Source organism: Biomphalaria glabrata, chromosome 9 (genome assembly GCF_947242115.1).
Source record: "Biomphalaria glabrata chromosome 9, xgBioGlab47.1, whole genome shotgun sequence".
Classification (NCBI taxonomy): Eukaryota; Metazoa; Mollusca; class Gastropoda; family Planorbidae; genus Biomphalaria; species Biomphalaria glabrata.
In genome coordinates this window covers 37,530,883-37,540,129 of record NC_074719.1, presented here as the reverse complement: position 1 = coordinate 37,540,129, position 9,247 = coordinate 37,530,883, and positions in this window count along the sequence as shown.

Sequence of the window (9,247 nt, the reverse complement as noted above, 5' to 3'; positions counted from 1 at the left end):
GCAGCAGTGGATTTTCTTTTGGTCTGAATGTGTATCCCAAGGCCTTTCTAAGAAATCAACTGTCTTGTTCGTAAGCCACCTGCTGTCAGTTGTTCTTTTCTATGTCAGCTAAAGCAAGCTGGCCCCTAATCTGGTCTTTATAGCGTTCCCGAGGGGAGGGGCCGACCATCTTTCAGCTCACCAAAAAAAAAAAAAAAAGGTTGTTTTTGACGTACGGTTGTCACCAATACGCGATATGTGCCCTGCCAGACAGAATGGTGTATGCGAGGTGTTCATCGTTCTTTCAAGCCGGTAAAAGAGAGCTCTTGTTCGCTTTTGCAGGCTTTAGGGTTCCAAGTGCGATGCACATTTCTACACGACAATTTCAAATGGTCTTTGACACGTTCCCGAGGGGAGAGGCCGACCATCTTTCAGCTCACCAAAAAAAAGATTGCTTTTGACGTACAGTCGTCCCCCATACTGGGTACATTCCCTGCCCAGCGACAGCGTGCGGTAAGCAGTCTCTCTGTACTGTCATGTCATGTCATCGTCTAGATATGGAATGTTCACATGTTTGGAATGTGACCTCAGAAGGCAATTCCAAGTGCAGTAGGCAGGTAAAGACATTCAGCGCCTTTGTTGATAAAACTGATCTAGACACAATTTATTGACATCATTCATTCATAAGACGGACTATGACTCATCTTGTAGAGGACGAGGTGAAAACCGAGACAATTCGTTATAGAAGGCATCAACACTGATCTACAACGTCACTGCCTGTGGGCAGTTTAGACCAATAGCTCGTCGCCACGTCGTACAGACCTTGGCCAGGACGTTGACGTTTACACAGTAGCTACCCATTAATCTCCAGATGTGTTCAAAGAAACGACAAAGCCGTTACAGTTTTGGTGGCTCATTCAACGTTGGAATAACTTGAAGGTTTTGCTTTTGGTTGATACAATTTCTTTGGAGATCTTTGGCAATTCTTTTGGAGATCTTTGACAACTCCTTTGGAGATCTTTGGCCATTCTTTTGTAGAACTTTGACAATTCCGTTAGAGATCTTTGACAATTTCTTTGGATATCCTTAACAATTTCTTTGGAGATCTTTGGCAATTCTTTTGGAGATCTTTAACAATTCCTTTGGAGATCTTTGGCCATTCTTTTGGAGATCTTTGACAATTCCTTTGGAGATCTTTGACAATTCCGTTAGAGATCTTTGACAATTTCTTTGGATATCCTTAACAATTCCTTTGGAGATCTTTGGCAATTCTTTTGGAGATCTTTAACAATTCCTTTGGAGATCTTTGGCCATTCTTTTGGAGATCTTTGACAATTCCTTTGGAGATCTTTGACAATTTCGTTAGAGATCTTTGACAATTCCTTTGGATATCCTTAACAATTCCTTTGGAGATCTTTGGCCATTCTTTTGGAGATCTTTAACAATTCCTTTGGAGATCTTCGGCCATTCTTTTGGAGATCTTTGACAATTCCTTTGGAGATCTTTGGCCATTCTTTTGGAGATCTTTGACAATTCCTTTGGAGATCTTTGACAATTTCGTTAGAGATCTTTGACAATTCCTTTGGATATCCTTAACAATTCCTTTGGAGATCTTTGACAATTCCTTTGGAGATCTTTGACAATTTCGTTAGAGATCTTTGACAATTCCTTTGGATATCCTTAACAATTCCTTTGGAGATCTTTGGCCATTCTTTTGGAGATCTTTAACAATTCCTTTGGAGATCTTCGGCCATTCTTTTGGAGATCGCATGGTAGATGATTCTCTTTCCAAATAGTCCAGCAGGTTTCATGAGGCCCAATGGTCTGATTGTTGATGGGATGACAAGGTCCTTAGTCTCAAGGTCCACCCTGCTGTGGGGAGGAAGAGGAGAGCGAATGTCATTGTGTTTTTCTCACTGAATTCTGATTGGACAGGCCTGAGGAGCCACGTGATCAAGACCTGTTTGGTGACACACTTGCATTGCGGACAACCGCATCGACAAGCGAGGACTTGAGTCTCTCAATCCAAGATCCACCGTATTAGTAGACCTGAACACAGACCTGTGACGTGGAGAACTGTGGTCAGTGGAGACGTCATGGGTCTGTGTTAAGGGCTACTATATCGATTGGTCTCGCTCGAACACACAACGTTCTATAATGATAATGATACTGATAATGATGAAGATAATGACAATGATGATGATGATGATGACAATGTTCCTCATTTGTGATGATGTTTTAATTGCCTGATGCACAGAAGAGTTTTTCCCCAACTCTGCTTTAAATTTCCAACACTTGTAAGGCTGTAATTATGTGGCCAGGATCAAAGTCCAAACAAGTCGAATAAGATAACATTTTTGATTAACTTATAAAAAAATATTTTGACAAATCAAAATTTCTTAAGCCACTTCACACTTTTTTTCGTTTGCTAGAGGCCATCATATTGCATAATAATAATAATAATAATAATAATAATAATAATAATTTAAGAAAAACTGAGATAGAAAAACAAAGAAAATATGGGAACCTAGGCTTGGAGATTAAGCGTCTATGGAAATTGTCCAAAATAACAATATACCCCATTGTTATATCAACCGAGGGGATAATAACAACTGACCTCACAGACACCTTCAAGGCCCTTAACATTCCTAGGAACATCTTCGTTGCCTGTCAGAGGGCGGTACTGCTGCAGACCTGCCACATCACCAGAAAATTCCTCAGTGGAAACTGTTAAAGGGACTACGATGAATTTTGTTTCTCTTTAGCGAAACTCGACCCTGGCAGCGCCAGAGAATGACTACTCGTTCATTTCTAACATAATAATAATAATAATCTTTATTGTCCGTATGGCAGCATTTAGGATTCTATAAAGTTTATTCTTATTTTTAATTTAATTTTAATAATAATACTTTAATTTATAGAGGGCTGTTAACAAACAAACAAACAAAATTAAGGCTCAAGGCGTTGTGATAACATTACAAATATAAACACGAGAGTTAAAATGACAAACTTATCTAAAAAAAATAATTAAACATGTAGGTCTTAATGTTCTTCTTGAATGTAGTGTAGCATGTTGTTTGTCTGAGATCAATGGGGAGTGAGTGAATAAACTAATCGTTTGCGTATCGATATTATTAGATAGTCTATTAAATGTGGTGCTTGTTCATTCAAACGTTTGTCGCGGGACACTGTCATTACATGGTATAGTTGAGAAGCTGACATAATCCAGACAGTTCCTATCTTTAGAACACATTTCTTTTTGTATCAGTGCTGTTAACATGTCATCGTGATCGTGGGACTAATTTCCTCAAGGATTATTAAGATATTTATTATTATGTTAGAAATGAACGAGTAGTCATTCTTTGGAGCTGCCAGGGTCGAGTTTCGTTAAAGAGAAACAAAGTACATTGTAGTCCCTTTATCAGTTTCCGCTGAGGAATTGTCTGGTGATGTGGCAGGTCTGACAGCTCGCGAGCACGCTACTCTGCCTCATCGTGGCGCTCGCGTGGAAACGACCATTAGAGGAAGTGGTTAGGCTAAAAGAGTAGCAACACAAGACGAGAGTCCACTCCTTGCACGGGCGGAGTTGCAAAAGAGTCCCCATAAACCTGTCACACATCCGTGCGCTGTTCCTCAAGGGACCGTTACACAAAATGTCGAGTCCCCCACGGTTAGCTTGGTATAACGAAGGAAAATGGCGGAGGCTCCAGGTGCAGCCAAGCATGCGTCGGGGGCCAAAGGCATTGGAAACAGCAATGCTTTACATAGGCATTGACTCGGGTCTCTCTTAAACAGAACTGTGTTCCCACAGGTTTTTTTTTTTTTTTTTTTTACTGTTTGGCGTCCAAACAGGTTGTTTTTTTCAAACTTTGACCTCGAAGAGCCTTCGCCTCAGCTCATGAGACGATCAAACGGTCTGACAGCTAGGCAATGATCTTCCTAGGAATTTTAAGGGCCTTGAAGGTATCCGTGAGGTCAGACATTATTATCCCCTCGGTCGATATAACACTGGGATATATTGTTATTTTAGATAACTTCCATAAACGCTTTATCTCCAAGCCTAGGTTCCCATATTTTCTTTGTTTTTCCATTTCAGTTTTTCTTAAATTATGAGACAGTGGTACGGCGATAACAATAATGGTAGCGATTTTTTTTATTTTTTAATCAATGAGCAGCAAATCAGGGCGATTAAAATCTACCGTTTTGTCGGTCAAAAGAGTCAAAATAGGCTTATCCCAGTACAGTAGATGATCAGTAGACTCGAGAACCTCCCGTGGCGAGTATCTGTAATAAGGAGGAGTATCCTTATTGATCAAATTATGTTTTAAAGTCAAGTGTTGATGCATTAACTTTGCAGCTTGGTTATGGCTACCTAGGTAGGCAGATTCTGATTGGGCTGAACATCCTGCCATTATGTGTTCAATTGACTCACCCATATTTCCACAATTTCGGCATTATTATTATTGTTACTATTATTATTATTATTATGTATTTATCCGCTTCACGAGCATCAAATACAAATACTATTCTATTTAAAATACTTTAAATGGACTTTGTTCAGACTTTCTTACTATAATATAATTTAACAAGAAAAATATAAACATAAAAAATTAATAATAATAAAAAAGGCTTAGGTAGAGTGAAAGTAGACCACCCTTCAATTTATCTTATCTTATCTTATATAATACAGACGTTACTTCAAAAAAAGAAGATGATTACATCATACGCGTCATGCATTTAGTCGTGCATGTTAAATAATGACTTAAATTCTGCCAAGTCACTGGTTTTCCTGGCTGGCTCTCCCATACATCTCAATTTTGCAAGTTTTATCTCTCCCTTTTCTATATAAAAAATAATTAATTATCTCAAAATGATAAACTAATTTTGATTGATTCTTATATTTCTAGTCGACGATGAATGGTTGTGTAAAGTTTCAACTTGATCACAAAATAGGAAGTGGGAGAAACAGTGTCAAAGAATACAGACAGACAGACAGACGGAGTATGAAGGGTGTGTCGCTGACGTGGACTGTTTAGAAGCACTACATTACCAATCGAGAACTTCTCTGGGTAGAACGTCAATCTCGCATGCCGAAGGCGATCTTCTTTGGCGAGCTTCAAGGAGGACGGTCTAACAGAGGTTCACGCCGTAAGCGCTTTAAAGATCAACTCATTTCAAAGGTCATTTCACCCTCACTGGTATAGAGGAAAATAGCTGACAGCAGATGGCATCTGAAAGAGATAGTTGGAGAGCTCTCACAAAGGCTGCGGGACAAACATTTGAGACTCAAAACAAAACCATTATTAAAGACAGGCGAGGAGACATAAAACTAAAATGTTATTTAACCTTGGTTAGGCCAATAATAGAATATGCATCCTCTGTTTGGGACCTCTCAACTCAAGAAAACATTAAGAAACTGGAACAGACACAAAATAGAGCAGTGAGATTCATAACAAACGAATATTCATATTTTACTAGAGTAACACTTTTAGTAAAATCACTAAATTTAGAACGCCTTCAGGACAGAAGACTCAAAAGTAAAGTAGCAATTATACATAAAACACTGAACCATAATCTTCAAATACAATAACAAAATTTAATAAAATACTCTGAAAGACACAAAGATAAAGGCACATTCCTCGTCCCATATGCTAGGACAAATTTGTACAAATACTCCTTCTTCCCTAGTGCTATTAGAGCATGGAATGGGTTGCCTGAGCTAGCCAGGAAAACCAGTGACTTGGCAGAATTTAAGTCATTGGTTAATATGCATGACTAAATGCATGACGCGTAGGACGTAATCATCTTTTTTTTAAATTTCCATACGGGCAATAAAAATTATTATTATTATGATTATCATTATTATTATTATATAAGATAAGATAAGGAAACTTTAAATACACCGTCGGTAAACAACGGCTTTGTTTGCAGGAACTGTGAAAAAAATGTACAGGTCGCAACTGGGCTTGCGTGGTCACGTGAAACACTGCATTCATCTTTAAACTTCGGAATCGAAGACATTGCTATTACTGCGGGGTGTGTATATGTGTAGGGTTTGTGGTGTGTGGGGCGGGTTAAGGAGTTGTGTATAGCCGTGATTCTCCTTACCACTTGTTATTCCTATTATAAAAATCGATTTCTGTATGTCATGGTGACCTGACCTGTGACTAACAATTAAATAATTGTTTTAGCAACACAAGATTTCACATACACTAATGGATTATCCGATCTTATTTGAAAGCTATTTTAAAAGTGTTCTTTAATTCAATACATAAATATAGCAATGGGTATTCAATTGAACCGATTAAACGCTGATTACGTATTTCAGTCTATAAATAGCAGAATTTTGTTTAAAAAATGAGGACGAGACTAAGTCATTGAGTTTGAAAAAAAAAAAAGATTTGTTAGTTCGTCCATCTTTTCCCGCCTTCTTGTTCGTGAGGTTGTTCGTCATTTGTCTGAGTGCAAGATGTATTTGTGCGCTCTATTTAAAGGCACGTCTAATTGTTCGGCATGACATGGAAAATTTAATAGCAACACTAAGGTACTAAGTTTATTGTGAGAAAAACAATACTGTTGAAACATATAAACTCCAAGGCTAATATTGTGAAGGACACTGAACACGATTGACTTGTAAGATCCATTTTATGGAGAACTGGATTTTGGATGTCAAAACCGGCCCAGGCATTTCTAAACAGTACATTTCGTAAATTGTTATCATATGATGGGTCTCCAATTATAGGCCTATCTGTTCTCAAAATCATTTTTTATGACGTATCGATAACTGTATGCATGCTCTATAATACTCTATATCTTTAAAAGAAATATAGGACTTATGTTGCTTGTGAATCGCTATGTTTGTTGGTCCTAAAGGATGAAGCCTACTAATAGCACTGTCTACGGATGTAGGCTATTACATTATCTTTTGAAAATGTGTGAGATTAAAGTATTACACTGTAGTCTGTAAAAGATGTATTTAACTTGACGCTCATATATATAAGAGAATATTATAAAACCTTTAACAATTTTATGGGTGCCTTAGTGGCATTCATGAGACCCTTTAGGTCCATTTGAGTACCGGCCCACCGGGCAAATACCAATAAGCCAGTCCGCCCCTGAATGGTCAAGGTAGATGTTTAACTTGTACTTGGTCGCTGCAAGGCGATGTGTCGTGCTCCTCGGAGCTTTAAGGACAGCGCAAGTGAAGTGGCCTCTGGAAACGCTTTTAAAAGACGAGCTCCTCAGTCATTAGTTTGCTCTCACTGGCTTAGAGGAGAATGACTAGAAGCCAATAGCTTCCAAATGAATAAATACTAACACTAACAAAGTTCGCGGGACACAAAGGAAGGCTTCCGCCAATCAATATATCAATCAATCAATCAATCAATCAATCAATCTATCTATCTATCTATCTATCTATCTATCTATCTATCTATCTATCTATCTATCGGATTATAGGGGATACATTTGAATCAAAACAGAATGTTCCCATGAAAAAACAAAAACGAAGTCATCAATTTGATTTAACTTTGACATCAACTCCTACAGGTCAGCCTGATCCCTTCAAAACATGTTGCTACTGAAAATACGAAGCCGAAGATGTTTTGGACAAACATTTAAAGTATGACAGATGACTACATCAATGACAGACGACATAATTGTTCAGGAGCAGACGTTAAGGTCGCCACGTGATTGGCTCCAATACCGGAAACAGAAGTTTATCCAGAAATAACTAACCAGTGTCGGTGTTCACAGGTAATCAATATAACATTTTTTTCCCGCAAAAAAAATGAGAAAAAAAATATGGATTTTTTTTTAAAGTGCGTCTAATGTAAAGGCGTCTCCTCCAGCAGCTGGAGATTAGGTTCAAATATTACTATTATTAGTGAAGCAATCGAGATTTTAACAAAACACTAAAAAATCAAGTGTGCAACCCGATTAATTGTAAATATATTTGAAGCGCTATGGGAGGCCCAAACCTGGCATTATTTCGGCTTCAATTTTTACTGTGTTTCAAATACTAGACAATATTGTCTGAAAGTCTACAGCGCTGTTGTTCTCCCGTCACTCTTATATGCTTCGGAGTTCTGGACCTTATACTCAGGCCACACCAAAAAGCTTAACGCCTCCCATCTACACTAAGAAAAATTCATCAGGTGAACTGGTTTGACCACATATCAGACGTTGAAATGCCACAGGTGCCACAGATGAGCAGGATCCACGCCACAGAAAAAAAGGCCCTAATACCGTTGGGTGGAACATGCAGTTATTATGCCAGAAAATAGCCTTCTCAAACGACTTTTTATGGGAAGCTGTGTACAGGAAAGCGCTCTCATGGAGATAAACAGAAACGCTACAAAGACATCATTAAGAGCCCCCTCAAGGAGTGTGACATTGACATTCATGGCTGGGAAACTAGCTTTCGATCGCTTGAAGCCGTGAGTATCTGAGTCTCAAAATACGAGGCAAGGAGAGTGGCCAGCATGAAAGAACACATAGCCAACAAACAAGCTGAGAGAGGAAGAAGGCCTATCTGCTGTAGAGCCAACCTACCTTTGCCATCCTTGTGGCCGGCTTTATAAAGCGAGGATTGGAATTTACAGTTCTCTTCGAGTTGATAAGAAATGAAAAATGTGCCCACCTTCGACTACGAAAGAGGAGCTATACAAGGCAATATTTTATGGCAGTTTCCCCAATGGCATGTTCTATTTTATTACAAAGCTTATATAAACTCACTCTGTCTGGTAAAAAGTTTGTTTCTCCCACACCCATTCCCGGATAAAGCTGAACTTTTGCACAATTACTTCTTTAACCTGACAAAATAATAATAATAAAAAAAAAAACAATTAGCTGATTAACTATTGTTAGTTTTTTTTTTGTTTGGTATCTCGAACAAGGAAGGAAATTGTACTTGACTGATAAGGTGGTATATATTTATAGTTCGTCCATCGTGTTTCGATGATAACCACCTTTGTCATCTTCCTTTGCACTGGGGTTTTGTGCCTCCTCATGTGGCTGGTGAGACCTATGTAAGTCAGGAATGTTCGGCTGCACACTGGGCAGGTTATTCCAGCTGGAGCTAATGTCATTGGCCTTGTTTTTTTTTAACGCTTTTCTTCTGCCAGCGCTGCTCTCTTATCCTCTGCAATTAGTGCTATTAGTACATGGCCTGAGCCAGCCAGGAAATCCAGTGACTTGGCAGAATTTAAGTCATTGTTAAACATGCATGACTAGATGAATGACGCGTAGGACATAATTATCATCTTTT